The sequence below is a fragment of the Carcharodon carcharias genome, chromosome 20 (genome assembly GCF_017639515.1).
Source record: "Carcharodon carcharias isolate sCarCar2 chromosome 20, sCarCar2.pri, whole genome shotgun sequence".
Classification (NCBI taxonomy): Eukaryota; Metazoa; Chordata; class Chondrichthyes; order Lamniformes; family Lamnidae; genus Carcharodon; species Carcharodon carcharias.
This window is the reverse complement of record NC_054486.1, coordinates 66618925-66635917: the sequence shown is the minus strand read 5'-3', so window position 1 is coordinate 66635917 and position 16993 is coordinate 66618925.

Sequence of the window (16993 nt, the reverse complement as noted above, 5' to 3'; positions counted from 1 at the left end):
GTTTTTGAACAGGCTTTTATTTCCTTAGGCGTGGCTCAGAGGCAGCGCTCGTGTCTCTGAGTCAGAAGGTTATGGGTTCGTGTCCCACTTCAAAGACTTGAACACAAATTCCAGACTGCTGCTTTAATGCAGCACTCCTCAGTACTGCACTGTTGGAAGTGCCATCTTTCCAGACAGGACATTAAACTGAAACCCTATCTGTCCTCCTGGGGGATATGAAAGATCTTTAGCACCATTTCAAAAAAAGAACAGGGGTGGTCTCTCTGGTGCTCTGACTGATATTTAGCCCCTAATCAACAAGTGAAAATCATATTATCCAGTCATCATCGCATTGCTGTTTGTGGGAGCTTGCTGTGCACAAATTGGCCACTGCATTTCCTACATTACAACAGTGAATAAACGTAAACATTCATTGGCTATTGTTGTATATGCTTTAAAGCAGCAGCAGCATGCCATTGTGGTATAAAGATGTTTGACAGAGCCAGGGTTAATGTGGGACTGGAGAACAGTACCTTCCATTGTATGATGTGGAGAGTCACATGGTAGTAGAGTCTTGAAGGAGGCAATACCCAAGCATGGCAGTACCTGGGGCATGTTCATAGTTATGGGTTAACAATAAATGGTTTATGTTTAAACTTACAAGTCTCCAGACCTCTTAGTGAGGAACCAAATGAATCTTTACAACATGGTGGCAGCTAACTGAATGAACCCAGAACTTCAAAGTAGCTGGAGAAGGATCCCAGAATCCCAAAGCATGAAAAACTAAAGAAACCAAGACCTGGCCTGAGAGAAATGCGCCTGCATTGAAGACACAGCTGGAGATTGCCTAAGTAGAAAGCTCCATTACAGGCCTGGAGGCTGAAGGACTCCACCAGACTACGCGGAGGACCATTGCCAGACCTATCAAAAAAGGCAGACGCAAGGATCCTGGTCTGATTGTAAAAAAAGGCTGAGCAAATTTTAAAAAAGCAAAAATGGCAAAACAAGAAGGATCCACTGTAAAGAGGAATCCACTGTGTAGATGGAGAGAAGAACCTGAGTGAAGGCAGAGGCCGGAGTTTTCTGTCCCTGTTGGTGATGGGCGGCATGATGGGCATCATGATGGGCATGAGTGGAGAATACGGTAGGAAGGCCAAAAATCAGTTTCACGACATCGTGAAACCAGTTTGCAATTGTCCACTCCACCTGTCAATAATGGGCAGCATTTCCCACCGCCAGACATCAGGAACATCATTTTAATATATCTGTACATCATTACTATCCCTGCTCGCCAGAATCATCCCCCCCATGCTGCATCATCCAGGCACATCGGCGTGCAATCATGCTGACATGTTTCACAACAGCATTTAAGAGGCCTGTACCTAGTGAGCTGAGTTTCAAGGGGTATCAGAGGTGAGCGCATACTAACGTTGCGCAGCACTCGTGAGGGTCACCTGTTCGAATTCGAGGTTGAGGCACTACTCATTCAGGTGAGTGCACAGGCAAGTTGCTTTTTCCTGGCTGACTGACAGTGTGGCGCCAGGGCAAAGGCTGCACTGTGTCTGAGGTGAGTTGGGGGGTGCAAGGCAGCATGGTCTGAGATGAGTTGCTGGAGGGGCAAGGCAGCACAGTCTGAGGTGAGATGTGGGAGGGGCAAGGCAGCATGGTCTGAGGTGAGATGTGGGAGGGGCAAGGCAGCACGGTCTGAGGTGAGATGTGGGAGGGGCAAGGCAGCACGGTCTGAGGTGAGATGTGGGAGGGGCAAGGCAACATAGTCTGAGGTGAGATGTGGGAGGGGCAAGGGTAGCAAGCTTGGTCTGATGGTGGTGCACAAGCACATGCGGGAGAGTTGGAAGGGGAGAAGTGGCCACACATTAGGGAAAGCTTGTATAAAGTGACCATTCCTCTGCAGCTTAGACAGTTCAGCTGCAGCCACATTTACATGCTTGTAGTCGGACCTCTAGCTTATCTGCCCACTCAAGCAACGCAGAGGCATGAAAGTGCCAGCAAATCCTTCAGAACTTTACACCCCTTGGGTACAGATTGCAAACAGAGTGTTTTAGTGCATTGCAGAACAGTTAGACAACTGGGCAAGTTGTACAATCTCCTTGCAAAAGCTGGCCATGGAGCAGTCTATGGTGGAGGCACTCACAGCCCCTTGAAATATCTTTACTCAGGTTTGGACCAGTCTCACCCATAGCTCAAACTAACAGCGCAGCCTTGCAGTGCAGATTAGGACAATTCCTGCACCTGAGAGCACAGCATGCAGTCCAGTGGGTGAAGCTGCCACCAATTGGTCAGGTGGAGTGGGCAAATGGGTTTCGGGCAGCCATGCAGCACACTAAACTCTAGCCATCCAAGTGGCCAGCTCTCTGTGGCAAGCATTAAAGGGCCTTCAAACTTAGCCAAGAGAGGTTCTTAGAACACCCAAGCTAACCAACGCATCTCTCTCTTTCAATCTGCAGGAGAAGTACATCAGGAGCATGGAGCCTGGCAACCTAGCGGAATGCTTTATGGTTTACAGAGAGCAGAGATAAAGGAGAAGAGAGCGACGGAGGATCCTGGCTGGGCAGAGGGAGGAGCAGCAGCGTCAAGAAGAAGGGGCGGCTGGAGATCCTGCGCACCCTGCTGCAGAGCCACAGCTAGACCCAGGTCTAAAGACGGTGCTTGTCATTCTTGCAAATGACTGAGAACTAGTATCCTGAAGGCTGCGCATGTCCAGGGAACTGGTCGATTACATCTGCCACCTGCTGCAGAAGTTGGCACCACAGGGACATGGAGGGCATCCACTGCCAGTGGCCGTGAAAGTGACCACGGCTCTCAATTTCTATGCCAGTGGATCCTTTCAGGGCTCCACAGGTGACCTCTGTGGGATATCACAAGCCTCCACCCACAAATGCATCCAGGAAGTCACAGACACCATATTCACAAAGGCACAGAACTTTGTGCATTTCGCCCGGGATCAGGAAAGCCAGGAAGCAAGAGCGCTGGGATTTGCCCAGATCTCAGGTTTCCCACAGGTGCAGGGTGCTATCAACTGAACTCATGTGACACTCAGATCTTTATGGCAACTAGTGGTCAACTACGTCAACTGCAAGGGCTTCCATTTGCTGAATGTGCAGCTGGTGCGCAACCACCATAAGTGCATCCTGCAGGTCTGCGCGCAGTTCCAAAGGAGTGCCCATGACTCCTACATTCTCAGTCTGTCTCAGATCCCTGATGTCTTCCAGGGTCCACAGAGGTTCCTCAGGGACAAGGGCTACCCACAGAGGATAATGACGAATGGTGGCCTCAGGCTGCAGCAGAGCGACAGTATAACGAGGCTCATGCTGCAACTCACACCTTGGCGGAGCGAACCATCGGGATGTGAAAATGAGGTTCCAGTGCCTGGATCTGTTTAGTGGACCCCTGCAATACAATCCACAGGGGATGTGACGCATCATTGTCGCCTCCTGAACCCTTTACAACCTGATGCTGCAACAGGGAGAGGAGCTGGCTGAGGAGGAGCTGGAGATTTCCTCCGATGAGGAGGACATCAACAGGAATGAGACTGAGGAGGTCCTCAAAGGCGAGAATGGTGGTAATGAGGTCTTTGCACTGGCCAGATGATGCAGGCATGCTAGGGGCCCTCATAGCTGTTAGGTGTGTGGAGGATGATGATGACATGCAGTGAGGAGACACCATAGATTCTCACAGTGCATCTGTGAATGTTTGACTCCTGTCTAGCTGATGGCAGCGCACATACCCTCTGTGATAAGACTCCTGTCATGGAGATGCAGTGGATGCCCATAATCCCTACATTCCAGGAGGATGATGACAACATGCAGTGTGGACACTCCAAAGACCCTCACATAGCTTATGTGAGACTCCTGTCTGACTGATACTGGCTTGCACTTTGTGAACATATCTTGGAGATGCAGTGGGGAAACTTTAACTTCTCCTGATGCTATGACATCCTTTGTGAGCTGAACCATTCAAGACCACATTGTCACCAGACACAGATGCTGATGAGATGTGGGGCCAGCCACACCTCAAAGGTGCTGGGAACACACAGGGAGAAGGACAAACTCTGTGCAACCAGCCCAGGACATTCTGGCAGCAATGATAAGCCCTATTGAGGTGCAGGCATGACTGATGTGACCAGTGACAGTGAAAGCTCACCATCAGTGTGCTCAGGAGTTTGCACAAAGCACAGGGAAGAGGCCCTGGACTCAGACACCTGCCTTCATCTTGTGCAGGGACCAAGGTTTCACATCTGAGCGACACAAACATTGCTCACCAGAGCAAGGAGCCAAAGGCAAGCAGACATTCTTGGGAGTTTACTTACAATAGTGAACATTATGTTCAAATGATTAACACCCATGCCCAGGCTGTCTTAACCTTCCTAAATCTGCAGCTACGTCTTGGTGCTCCCTGGACATCCAGAGTGAAGGTGGAGTCAGCTTGCTGACTAGTTACACCCTGTCTGTGATGACCTTGACAGGTATCCTCTGGAGGGTTGAGACAAGGAGGGCCCTGGCCTGCTTTTGGGGTACTGGTGGCAGTGGCACCCTCCTCTGCCTATGGAGCTGGAGCAGCTGGGGTCACAGGAAGAGGGGATTCGGATGGGCCAGACATTCCTGGAGTCGCCTGGGTGGATGGCCCTGGGTGTTCACCTGCTGATCCTCCTCCCTATGGTTGTCCGAGAGCCCATGTTTGACTCCATGAGGAGAAGTAGTAGCTGCAGTGAGATTGAGTTGCCCTGCACCCCTCTTGTGTTGAGACTGTTGGAGGCCCACTATGCATTAAAGAGATTCAGTTCAGCCCACGCAGCAGTGCAGGGCCAATGTTCTGGACCAAGCTCTCCATGGTGGCTGCCATCCTACCAATGTTGGCCTCAATGCATTGGTATGCCAGCGCAAACACCTTAAACTGAAGGTGGACGGGCTCCTCCAATGTGCCTTGCGATCTGAGGAGTGCAACGGACATCCCTTCCTAATGTTCCCGAGCTTGCCTTTGCAGTTCCAGCAACTGAGGTATGACCACGTCCGGAGGCTCCTCATCTGACTCCGACAGCAGATTTCTGGCCTCCAGCAGTTCTCCGAATGCTGGACAGCTGGGAAGGCCCTGCTGCCACCTGCTGTGGATCAGACAGTGCGATGTGCTCACCAGATTGTGACCCCGAGGTCTCACTGAGGTGTGTGTTTCTGCACTGGAGGAGGGTGTGGGTGAGCGCTGTGAAGGGACTTGATTCAAGGACCTGGGTTGTGGACTCCCTTGGCTGCTTCCAGATGTGCCTGGGAACACAAGGAGAGATAATTAGTACATCACAGGGGACTGCAGAACAGGGGAATTAACTCACAACATGGCTGTTTGATGGGTGTTGCACTGCTGGATCCCCACTTGGTTGAGCACCGCCAAATTCATCAACAGCACAGGAATGGTCCAGATTGTAGCCAGCCAGCTGGATGACTCTATTTTCAAAGTCCTTGAGGACCTTGATTTCAGTCATTCCTCCACCAGTCTGTGACCTCTTCCTTTTGTTGTATGCCAGCTTGTCCTGCATGAATACAGATGGAGAGAATGTAAACAGGATGCCTGCTAGGCAAATAACAAGGATGCCAGGCATGTGTGTGGGTGTTGAGTGGTGCCGTGGATGGGATGAGGACATGATCCGCAGGGCAGATGAAGGTGTGTGTAAGAGAGTGAATGGTGATGTCCCTTGAACTGGCAGAGAGTGAGATCCCTGTGGATGTGTGAAGGGTTTGTGAGTGTGTGAGTTGAGAGTGATGAGAAGAATGACTAAATCTGGCGGAACGAAGATCGTTTATCCTCTTTCGGCACTGGGTCGCTGTCCTCTTTTGCAGGGTGTTGGTGCTGACCACCACTGCCACCACCTCCCATGCTGGATTGGTGACCTTGCTTGCTGGTCTTTGCCAGAGCAGGGGTAGAGGACGTTGTGGCAGGTCTCCACTGCGTCCAGTAGGCGCGCGAGGGAGACTAAATCTAGGGGTTGCATATTTCCTCCCTTTGGCAGCCATCAGTTTCCTCGAACCATAGAAATATTACAGCGTAGAAAGAGGCCATTCAGCCCATCCTGTCTGTGCTGGTTGCAAAAGAAAGAATTAAAAAATCTAGCTGCTCATTTTAATCCCACATTCCAGCACCTGGTCCATAGCTTTGCTGGTTAGAGCACTTTAGGTGCAGACCAAGGGGCATTTAGAATGAGTTGAGGGTTTCTGCTTCCACCACCAAACCAGGCAGTGAACTCCAAACATCCACCACCCTATGGGTGAAGAAGTTTTTCCTCTAACCCTGCTACCAATCAGCTTAAACCTGTGGCCCCTGGTAATTGACCTCTCTGCTGGGGGAAAAAGGTCACCCTTGCCTACTCTACCTAGGCCCTTCATAATCTTGTACACCTCAATCAGGTCACCAGCAGCCTCCTCAGTACCAAGGAAAACAACCCCAGCCTATTCAATCTTTCCTCATAGCTGCAATTTTCAAGTCCTGGCAGCATTCTTGTAAATCTTCTCTGTACCTTCTCCATAGCAATTATGTCCTTAGGAAAATGTGGCGACCAGAACTATCACTTGAAGAGTGCTAGCTCTGTGTAGGGGTGGCTTTTAAATATGGTAACTGGTTTACTGAAGGCCTGACGTGATGGCTGGGTGGAAGGATCAGAGGATGCCCTGCCAGTGACCCGGCATGTTTTCCAGGAATGCATAATTAATGAGGCGGGAATGGGACGATACGACGCAAAAACCCGTCATTGCGGCTGCTGGGTAAAACGTCCTTTTTTCCTGCCCACTACCACACTTAGTGCAAATCTGGGATGATTCTGCCCATAGCCTAGAGATCTGGCCAAATCACAAGAAAGGTAAGCAAAAAACAGAAAAAAAGGCTGAACCTATCTTTTAAAATAGGCAGCCATCAGGGTCAACACAACAAGAGGGTGGCTGGAGGAAAGCTGTAGCACCAGCCGGTACCATAATATATAGTGGCCAAGCTGGTCTGAAGTTAAAAACAAGTTTGAGAAAAGCAGCCTGCAGAACAATAAGAAAAGAAAGAGTTGCCCTGAAATCAATTTTTAGAGCTCAGAGAGGTGAATTGCTGCAGTTTTAATAGTTTAAAATAAACAACAGCCCATGATTGAAGTGGGAGCCCACTGAATGCGGCAAAGCGCGGGAAGATCAGTGGAGAAAAAAAATTGGCAGCCGCAAAGCCAAATTGAAGAGAGAAAAGAAATGGTTCCTGCACAGGAATTCTTAAAGGAGCAATGACCTTTAAAGCAGCAACTGAAAAGAAAATAAACAGCAATTGGTAGAAATTAAAGTCACCAGACACATTTTGGCTAAGGCAAGGGCTAAACCAAAGCCAAGATTGGGAGTTTTGGAGAAGAAATTTTTTAGGTTACAGGAGTACATCAGGATTGAGTAAGGAATCAGTGAAAGTACATGTTAATATGTTTCTATATTTGTTTGTTTGGTGTATGTGCGAATGAAGTAACCAGTAAACAAGGCATAGATGAATCCTCAACTACATTTGATGTGATATTAAAGGCTTTGACAAATATTTTAAACTCCAAGTTGAGGAAAGACCAGACCTTAAAAGACGATCTAGAACACCCCCAATAAAACATTGATGGGGCAGGGACACCCCAGGGTGAAGGAGACAATATTCAAGCAAACCACAAGAAGGCCTTCTGTCGAAGAAGGACAAAGCTGAGAAGCAGCCGAAAGATTTAAAAATAGACCTTTTAGAAAATGCTGACACAGTACCCTAACCTCAACAGCAGATGCCAGTATGGAGCGAGCAGATGTTTATGAACGGAGCAAAGCTATCTGAGCTAACCCAAAAGAAACAAAACCTACAAAAAGAAAATGAAGCTATTCCACAGGAAAGTGTTTATATCAAAGCTGAACCGGAAAATTTGAAGCGCAAGATTCAAGTTGAGTATATAGAAACTAGGGGCAGGAGTAGGCCATTCAGCCCTTCAAGTTGCTCCACCATTCAATATGATCATGGCTGATCCTTTATCTCAACACCATATTCCCACTTTCTGTCCATATCCCTTGATGGCCCTAATATCCAAAGATTTATCAATTTCTTTCTTGAATATTCTCAGTGACCCGGCCTCCACAGCCCTCTGTGGGAGAGAATTCCACAGGACCGCCCCATGAGTGAAAACATTTTTCCTCATCTCAGTCCCAAATGGCCTGCCCCGTTTCAAATATACCTTTGAAATATACCTTTAAAACGCAAAATAAATTGAAGTCTTCAATGAACTAAGCTGTTTGAGATCTGAATAAACAAATTTCAGAGGTGACACAAAGGTACCAGGAAGAAATAATGACCCTCAATTCCACAATTGGCAAATCAAAGCGGGAGTTAGAAAAACTCAACCAGTTGTACAGACAGACACAACAGCAGGCAGAAAACACACTCAAGGAATTTGCGACCTGGAAAGACTCTTTGAAGAATCAATATGCAACAAAACATGGAAAAACATGAAGAGCTAAAAAAGATGTTTAATACTACTTCAGAAAAAACTGCATTGGAACTAACAGTAGCAACAAAGCAGCTCATTGAAGCAGAGTATGAGTTGGCAAAAAGTCAACGAGAAAATAAACAGCTGAAAGAACAGCTAATTGTCCTTCAAGATCAAATGCAAACGGAGTATATAACCCTTTAGCAGTATGAAGAAATGAAGACTGTCTTGGACAGCAGAATGGAAGAGCAGCAGAAAAAAACTTGAGGAGATCCTGTTGAATTAAAAGAAAACTCAAGATAAAGCAATCGAGCTTCGCAAAGGAAAACCTGTTGAAGGATCTTCAAGGATCCCTTAGGTCAAAGTTTCAATTTTCTCTGGAAAATTACGAAGAGAAGCAAAGTGAATTTAATGTCATTCTGAACGAACTGAAGAACCAGTTAACAGAGAAGACTTAGCAATGTTCAATATTCGAGGAGGAAACCAAGAGGTACAAGAAAGAAACTGCACAGCTGAAGAAAGCAGTTGGACATTTTGGAAGAAAACTTGGAAAAACATTACATTTACAAAGATATGTACGAAGAAACAAGGGCTGTGGTGGAGAGAGACATCGGTCTTCTCAAGATGCACTTCCAATGCCTGGACCACTCAGGGAGCGCGCTCCAGTACCTCCCAGACCATGTGTCAGTGATAATAGTTGCATGCTGCACTCTTCACAATTTTGCGCTGGAAAGGGGGGACGCAGTGGACGATGAAGACATTGACGTAGTGTATGCGGCTGCACACGATGAATCCAGCACTGATTCTGAGGATGAGCAAGCATAGGGGAGTGATGAGGGGCTAAACGCTGACCCAGCACTACACCAAGGGGGCAGGGACACCCAGGAGACTTTAATCCAATGAACCTTCAGCTAGCTCCACACAAATGGATCAGGAGGACCAGCCTGCCTGGCGCTTCCATACGCTGCACTTAAGTGCAAAATCTGCCACTTCATCAGCTGTAACAAAGGGCTTTGGGCATAAACCTCAATGTCCACTCAAACACTCATGACATAAGTGTAAAACATACAAATGCAGAACAAAGGAGCCACCCTCAGTCATGGTAACACGTCTGGTTTTAATTTGCACCATCATAAGGTCACACAAAGTCCAAACAAAATATTGTTCAAGCATAATCAAATAATAATTCCCTAATCTAGGGCCAACACAAAAGCACCAGTGAGAAATCCGTGGTGTGCCTAAGGTCCCTTATGCTTATGTTTACAATTGCTATGTCTTGGGGCCACCCCAAAGCTCAGAGTGGCATCTGATTCAGCCTGCTGACTCTGCTGTCCTGTTGGCCTTGATGACCTTGGCAGTCATCCTCTGGCTGGTGGAGCCTGTACTGGCCCCATCTGGGAGGGAGCTGCCAGTTCCACAGCTGGCATCTCCACAGTCATCGCAGCCTCACCGGTTGAAGCGGTCACTGGGAGAGGGGTGGAGCAGCTGTTGCCCTCATCCGGAGCACTGTGAGAGGAGCCCGCAGACACAACAGGCAGCTGCTGCCTCGACGTGAGGTCGCTCTGGACCTCCCTGCTCACCGTCGATGAATGGGCAATGAACTGGGAAGCTTGAAACCCACACCATCTCCCACATTGACAATGACCAGCTGTGGCCAGTGGCGCTGTGAAAGCTTGCAGCTCCGAGCGTAACCCCAGGAGAACCTGCTTGTTCTCCTGGAGGCCCTTCTCCACGAGAGTTGCCACTGTCTCCACAGAGGAAGCATGATGCTCTGACATGAGGCTCATGACATCACTGATGCTCCACGTGGACTCCTCCATCATGGACATCAAGCGAAGCATAGTCTCATGCAACACTCCCAGATGCTCCCGCACACCCGGCCGCATATCCTGCAGCTGCTGTGTTGCGGACGACTCCAGAGGCACATCATCATGCACCGACTCAGCATGTGCCTGGTCCCCTGCAGTCGTCCAACTGCTGGCGCCATCTGTCTCTGCCAGTTCCTCCAGCGATTGTGAAGTGCCCTCTCCACTGTGAGTGCCCCGGGACACTAGCCGATGTTGCAATGCCCACCAAGGTGCTAATATCTGCGCTCATGCGTGCCTCGCAGAAATGGTGTGATGCAGGTGAAAGTTGAGGGCCCTCAGGTGTGAGAGGGGGCATCTGGAATTGCACCTGGCGGACAACAAGGACAGTGGATCAGTTAGCGTTCACACAGTGACAAACTTCATCCCTTTCCCCCGGCTCATTATGTGCTTAACCTTCCAGAGCCTAGGGAAATGAATATTGGTGGGGTGGCAAATAGTCAGACGGATACCCTAACATTACAGGCGGATACATATGGGCTGGTCAGATGGTTTAAGGAATGCCAAATGGAATGTTATGTGGATAAGTGTGAGGTGATGCACTTAGGCAGGACAAACAAGGTACGGGAATACACAAGGAATGGTAGGACCATGGAAAGTAAGGAGGATCAGATGGACCTTGCTGGGCTTGGTAATAGGCCTGCTAAGTTAGCGGGACAGGTACATAAGGCGTTTAAGAAGATAAATGCCATACTTACCTTTATTAGCCGAGGAATAGAATATAGGAACAGGGAGGTCATGTTGCAAGTGCAGAAAACACTGCCCAGGCCACAGCTATAGTTCTGTGTGCAGTTGTCATATGCGCTTCATGAGAGGGATGTGACTGGAGTGCAGAGAGTGCAGAGGTCATTGACCAGGATGCTGGCTGGGCTGGAGAGTTTGACTTATGAGGAGATATCGCATAGACTGGGGTTATTTCTCTTGGAGCAGAGGAGATTGAGGGGTGAGATTATTGATGGTTATAACATTATGAGGGGCATAGATAGGATTGACAGAAAGGAACTTTTCCCCTTGGTGGAGGGATGAGTAGTCTGGTGGCATTGATTTAAGGTAAGGGGCATGAGGTTGACAGGTGATGTGATGAGCAACTTTTGCACACAGTGATGTGGGACACACTGCCTGAAAGGGCAATGGATGCAGAAACCTTCCTAACATGTAATAAGTATTTGGATGGGCAGTTGCGATGCCATGGCATACAAGGCCATGGGGATAGTGGTCAGAAGTGGGATAAGGTGACTTTGGAAGGTGCTTGACATGTGAATCTTTGAAGGGCCGAGGGACCTTTGTCTATGATCCACACCTCTGACTCTATCACTCTGTGACCGAGCAATGTTGCAACAATAACAAATCAATGCTGTGGATGGTGGGGAGACAGAGCGGTTGTCAATGTTGACCTCAAATACCTGGCCATTCCACCCCAGCCTCACCGAGACCAGTAGGCCTGGGCACGTGTCGACTGTCAAGCTCCAGGGCATCCTGCTCAAAACGGCTTAAAATCATGAGCTGGGCCTGGCTGCCTCCAATCCGCAAATACTCGTATGCATTGTGAGCATTCTTCTCCTGAAAAACAGAGAAGACCATTCATTGCGGCTAATCACATATGGACTCTGCACACGCACGCTGCACCCCAACCACAGTGGCCCATCTCAGGTCTCCAGTGCCTCCTCTTCCCGCTACTGCTGATCAGCCACACAAAGATAGTACGCCTGCTCCCAACACCCCACCCCCCTCCACACCCCCCCACCACCCCCACCCCCATTCTGTGTCCATCACTTTAGGAAACACACAGTCTTAGCTCCCATAGCAAGGAGGTGCAACTACGTGCAGCATCGCGGGTAGCAGATGGCTCTTGGCCACGAGACCTTGAAGCTCCCTTTCCACAATCTCATCACCGTGAATAGGACTTGTGTTGGAGTTCTGAGTATGTGCCTAGCTACATCTCTTGCAGGTTGCCCCCAGACTAGCCATATATGACTAAGAACAACACATGGTGCGGGGGAGAACTCATCTCCTCATGAACCACTGAGGCTGATGTAAGCATAGCCACTATCTGCTTGCCCACCCAGCGTACAAGAAATGCCCAACATGATTCAATTCAATCACGGCAGTAACACTTGAGCGGGGAGGGGGGGCCCTCAAAGTCTAAGGCTACCTGCTGGGTTAAATGCCCAATGCCAACATGGCACTCACCCTCCCAGAGCACAACAAATCGTTGAAGTGCTTAGGGCACTGGATCCACGTGCGCTGCTCCACGTCGCGGGAGCTCAGCACCTCTACCACCCCCTCCCAGGCACGTTTCGTCATGTGGGGGGCCTCCTCTTCCCATCCTAGGAGACCAACACCTCCCGCCATGTTGCCACCTCCTCGAGGAGGGCAGAAAGGCAGTTATCAGAATAGCTAGGGGCACATTGGTCCCCTGCTGGCCTACCCTGCAGCCTGCCCTGCTCCTCTGCCCTTTCTTCCAGCGTGCCCTGCTCAGCTGTCCCCCTGCGGTGTGACTTCAAAGTGGCCATTGTGAGCAGCCTACAGACTGCCGGGCCGCTATTGGACCCGATGGATTGTGCATGCCTGCCACAGCTTGCACACTCCCACTATTCATGGGAGTCAGAAATTCACTGGGTGGGCCTTAATTGGCCCGCCCATGCAAAATGGTGGTGCGGCCCTGATCGTGGGCGCCGATTGGGTCTGCGCCCACCTGTGTCTGCTCCTGCTCCACCCACCCGACAGGCAGAAAACTCTGCCCATAGTGTCCAAACAAAGCAGAATGGGCTGTCGTTAAAGAGAAATGCAACTCAAGAGTACAAGAAATGAACAAAAGGAGACAGCCAAGTGCCTAGGGAGTTTGCGGCAAGAGGGAAGAGGAGGCTGAGAAACATCTTGGAGCAGATCGTGGCTGATTAAAGGAGGGTCAAGTCTGATCGCAGGAGGGTCAAGGGACATTGAGGGCAAATCAGGCTGTGGCTGAAGAAAACAAGGCTGTAGATGAGAAAAACAACGAGTAATCCAAGAACACAAGGGGTGTGGCCTAAGAAGACCAGGATGATCTCCATTTGTCCGTAGTATTACAATTTCAACACTAAACTGACAAAGGTAACCCAAAGTAACTGAAACTACAATTCCTCCAAAGGTGACGCACCAAGGTGTGGAAGGATTGTCAAGTCTCAACACTGTCTGCATTTATAAAGTCAGAGACTTGAGTCGTGGGGACAAGGGGTAGGAAATAAAGATTTTATTATAAATATTTATACTTTGTAGGAAGGGGGGAAAGTCTTTTTTTTTAAAAGAGAGATGTTGTTATGCCTTTAAGCGGTAGCAGCATACCATTGTTGTAAAAAGGTGTTGGTCAGAGCAAGGGTTAACATGGGCTTGGAGAACAGTTTCACCTATGGTATGATGTAGAGAGTCACATGATTGTAGAGTCTTGAAGGACTAGGCATGGAAGCAGCACCTATGCATGGCAGTACCTGGGATATGTACATAGTTATGGGTTAACAATAAATTGTTTATGTTTAAACATACAAATCTCCAGACCTCTTAGTGAGATGCCAAACAAACCTTTACAACAGCTATAAAGTGCTTTGTGATGTCATGAAAGACATTCTAAATGTAAGTCTTTCTTTTACTTATCATTTGTAGACAAATTATTTATCATTACTTTTCATTTGTGCATCTGTGGGAAACCCACAATGTCACCACAGCCCACTGATCTTGCAGCCTGTCTCTTTGGATCCCTTCTGAAGTGCTTAAAGTCTCCAGCCCTTTGGAACAGGACATTGGCAACCTCTCTGATGCAGTATTTGTGGTTGCTTGTGAGATGTCACACATGTCCCCCTGGAGCTATCGAAGGAGCCCTGGCATAGAAGTTCAATACTGCAGTGCCTTATGACAGCACTGGCATTGGTCTCCCTTCCAGTCCTAGTGACCACAGGTCATCCTAGATGTAAGCACACCGGTCCGTGACTACATCCTCAGATGTTTTTGTTATTGTCTCTCAGTCATCTGAAGATCGCTTTGGTGCATGCAGTAGACTCTAGGATGTGCCAATGTTCGCCATTGCACTGAACACTGATTCCTCCATCCTGAACAGGCTCAGTGTCTGGTGCCACTCCTTGCTGGCCTTCTGGCTACTGCTGTATCTGACCCAATGCCATCATCCCTCTGCGTGCTCCTCCTCCACTTGAGGTTCCAGAACACTTGAGTGGACAAGACCCATTTGGCACTAGAAAATGAATGGAGGGCAAAAGCCAGGCAAAGTTTGTCCTCCACTGTTGTCCTGGTCCTCAAATCTTGGACCTACAGACAAATGGAGATCATCCTGGTCTTCTTAGGCCACACCCCTTGTGTTCTTGGATTACTCCCTTGCTTTTCTCGACCACAGCCTTGTTTTCTTCAGCCACAGCCTGATTTGCCCTCAATGTCCCTTGACTATCCTGCGATCAGACTTGACCCTCCTTTAATCAGCCACGATCTGCTCCAAGATGTTTCTCAGCCTCCTCTTCCCTCTTGCTGCACATTCCCTGAGTACTGACGGACAACTTCAAGTCACCCAACCTTCACCTTGAAGACTGCCTTGCCTGCTTCACGCCAGCTTTAATCTGACCGTGAAAGTGAAGGCCCGTGTTTCCTGTGCGCCTCCAACTTAATCACAGAGGTGGCATTTAATTGCCAAAACTTGTGTTTTGATGAGTACTCTTTGCATGCAAATCTGTTACAATTACCTTCCCAGCATGTGCCATTGACACTGCTGTTCCGTTCCCAATCCACCGCTGGCAGAATCAGTGCTCCAACCTATTACCAAGCAGATCCTAACAGCCGCCCTCTAGCTTCTCCATATCCCACAGACACCCTGGTTTGTTTGCCCAAAAGCTGCAGGATTTGCTTCTCATGCCTACTGAGGCCACCACACCCCCTGTCCCCCATCCCTGATCCTCCAAAAGTAACATCACAACTGCCAGTGAGGTCAAATGATGATGGGTGAAAGATCCACCCACCATTTTTCCTTATAGCTTAACCTGAAGTACAATAGTCCAGTCTATAAACAAATATTTAAATAAATATATTTGTTACTTATTTAAATAAAATAAGAAAACAAGAGCATATTCTGCAAATATAGAGCTGCCAGCATCTGTGGAATTGCACCTAACACTGGTTGGAGAAAGATAGAAAATTAGGTTAAAATAAGAATTAAAAATGCAGTCCAGCCAACTTATTATTGACCATTTTATTGACATCCTGCTTTGTGACCTATTTGCTTTATTAAAAAAACTCAGTTCTTAAAGATGCATGTTCAATTGTAAATCTAAATTTACAATTCGTGTCTGTCACATTTTTGTGCATGTATACACTATTATTTTGTTCTTGTCACGTAAGCTGGAGACAACTGCTTGTATCCCCTTCCCAAATTTGCAATGTTAATTGCATAAAAAACACTGGATGTGATCCACAGGGAGTTTACTGCATCCTTTTCAAAGTTTCTCTGATGGGAAACAGCACCGTAATGAGAGCCATTTTATGTCTGCTGTGACATTTCCAGTTTTAAATTGACGACGGCCCAGCAATATGACTTGAAATCTCTTGAAATAGCTTTATGGCATGTTTGCTATGTACAAGGTACACTGCAGCAACTCTCCAAGGCTTTATTGACAGCAAAACCTGCCATTTCCACCACCTGGAAGGATAAGGACAGCAGGTGCATGGGAATACCAGTATCTCTAAGCTTCCCCCCGCCCCAAGTCACACACCAAACTTACTTGGAAATACATCGCTGTTCCTTCAATGTCACTGGGCCAAACTCTTGGAACTCCCAAACCAACAGCACTGTGGGAGTAACTTCACCACGCAGATTGGAGAGGCTCAAGAAGGCAGCTCACCACCACCACCTTCTGTAGGGCAATTAGGGATGCTAGCTTTGCCTGTGACATTGACATCCAAGCATGAGGAAAAGTGAAGATGAGTCCTGATTATAAACAGCTTAAGGAACATTTTGTTCATGGCCATGTAATCAGTAATGAATCAACAATGATTGGAGCAAGCGATGTGCTATTTGATCCAATCAGAAACCCTTCTCACCCTCTTTTTTTGAAAAACATGTGGCAAAGCATAGTGGAAGAAAGGAGCCTTTAAGAACAGTCCAGGTCGTTGCCTGGATGACTCTATTTTCAAAGTCCATGAGGACCTTGATTACTGGTGAGAGTGATGGTCCCTCCAGGGAGTGCAGCCAGAGCCAGGTCTAAATCACCACGGATGAGTGCAGGAGGAACATTGCAAAAGCAATAATGATCGGGGATTCTATAGTTAGGGCAACAGCAGGCATTCTGAGGCTGCAGACATGAATCCAGTATGGTAAGATTGCCACCCTGATGCCAAAGTCAAGGACATCACTGAGTGGCTGCACAGCACTCTGAGGCAGAAGGATGAATAGCCTTCCCAAATGAGCCTTCCCTATTTTGGTCGATCACATGCTAGGGTCTCCCATGAGTCGGTGGATATATTTCACCTCTTCAGGGGTACTTTGAGGACATCCTTAAAGCATTTCCGCTGTCGTCCTGAGAGTCTCCTGCTGTGAATATGTTTTGAATAGAGCAGTTGCTTTGGGAGTCTGGTGTCAGGCATATGAATGACATGTCCCATGCAGTGGAGCTGGTTTTGAGTGATTAGCTCCTCAATGCTTGGCCTATTG